Below are 1,357 nucleotides of genomic sequence, written 5' to 3'. Positions count from 1 at the left end.
GACCTTAGCGGTAGGGCGGTTCCAGACTGAAGCGCCTAGAATCGCTCGGCCACACCGGCCAGCAGTGGTATTTTCCCACTCTCGAGAAGGACATTGGAGACGGAGGGCTTACTCGGATTAGAGGACGATAAGGAAAGAATTAGGCAGTGAACTTTATAAGGCACCATCCCCGTATTTGCCTTATGTGACTTAAAGAAACCGTCTGAATCCAAAAGCTGGACGACCAAACACGAATTTGAGCCCCATTCCTGCCGAATGCTAGTCCAGCGCCCTCACTACTGTGTCACTTCCCACGGTCCTTCTTTTTCATTTCAACCCTAGATTTTAAAAAGAAGTAGTTATTTTGCATTCACATCAATGATAGTACATCAAGTATATGCAGTATCTTCTAAAGTATCTGGACACCCCTTTGTAATTTAGAACTGACCATTAGATGTCACGAGAGGTAGAACCGCCAATGTAAAAGGACGCGAGGAGTATCGTGTCGTCAGTAGAGGACCAGTAACAGCAGGATGGCTCATTCAGGAGAGCTTAGTGCCTTCGAACGCGGACTACACATTGTATATCACCAGAGGAACAAATCCATCAGGGAGATTTCAACCCTTCTCAAGATACCCAAGTCGACTGTTGGTGATGTGATTCCGAAGTGGAAACACGAAGGAACACTTCTGAATAATTCAACACATGGCAGACCTCATATACTAACGAACTAGGACTATCGAGCATACCGGACAGTGGATGTCTGGAAACAAGTGATTTGAAGTGACGAATCACGTTATACCCTGTAGCAATCTGATGAAGGGCAACGACCTTGCCACAATGGATACACCGGTTCCCGTCAGATCACCGAAGTTAAGCGCTGTCGGGCGTGGCCAGCACTTGGATGGGTGACCGTCTGGGCCGTCATGAGCTGTTGCCACTTTCCGGGGTGCACTCAACCTCCTGATGCCAACTGAGCAGCTAGTCGCCCGAATAGTAGCGGCTCCGGTCACAGAAAACCATCACAACGACTGGGAGAGCGGTGTGCTGACCACACCCACATTAATGTCCAGTAATAGGTGTCCAGATACTTTTGATCAGATAGTGTGAAAAATAAAATACTAATAAGTTCACAGGGAGATAATAAATACTGTCTTAATTGACACATCCTTATTGTAATACTGTGTATGTTCTGGGCTCTGTGTGTCCGTCTGAAGACGTAATTTTCTTTTTATACCCTTTCTCTTGACCCTAAGCGGAAAGAGTTCGTGGAAAATTTTATGCCCTGTGATGAAAAGGTTGTTCATTAAAGTTTGGAAACCAAAAACAAATAAAAAACAACGGAGAATGTGCTATGCTTTTAATGTGAACCACTGTA

The 1,357-nt window shown here is 45.4% G+C and overlaps 1 pseudogene; it reads left to right on the top strand.

Moving 5' to 3' along the window:
- Positions 1-801: 801 nt before the first annotated feature.
- LOC124723545 lies at positions 802-919 on the top strand (annotated as a pseudogene).
- Positions 920-1,357: the final 438 nt, after the last annotated feature.

Source organism: Schistocerca piceifrons, chromosome X (genome assembly GCF_021461385.2).
Source record: "Schistocerca piceifrons isolate TAMUIC-IGC-003096 chromosome X, iqSchPice1.1, whole genome shotgun sequence".
NCBI lineage: Eukaryota > Metazoa > Arthropoda > Insecta > Orthoptera > Acrididae > Schistocerca > Schistocerca piceifrons.
Note: the sequence above shows the minus strand (reverse complement) of the source record. Positions and strands in the feature narration are given on the sequence as shown.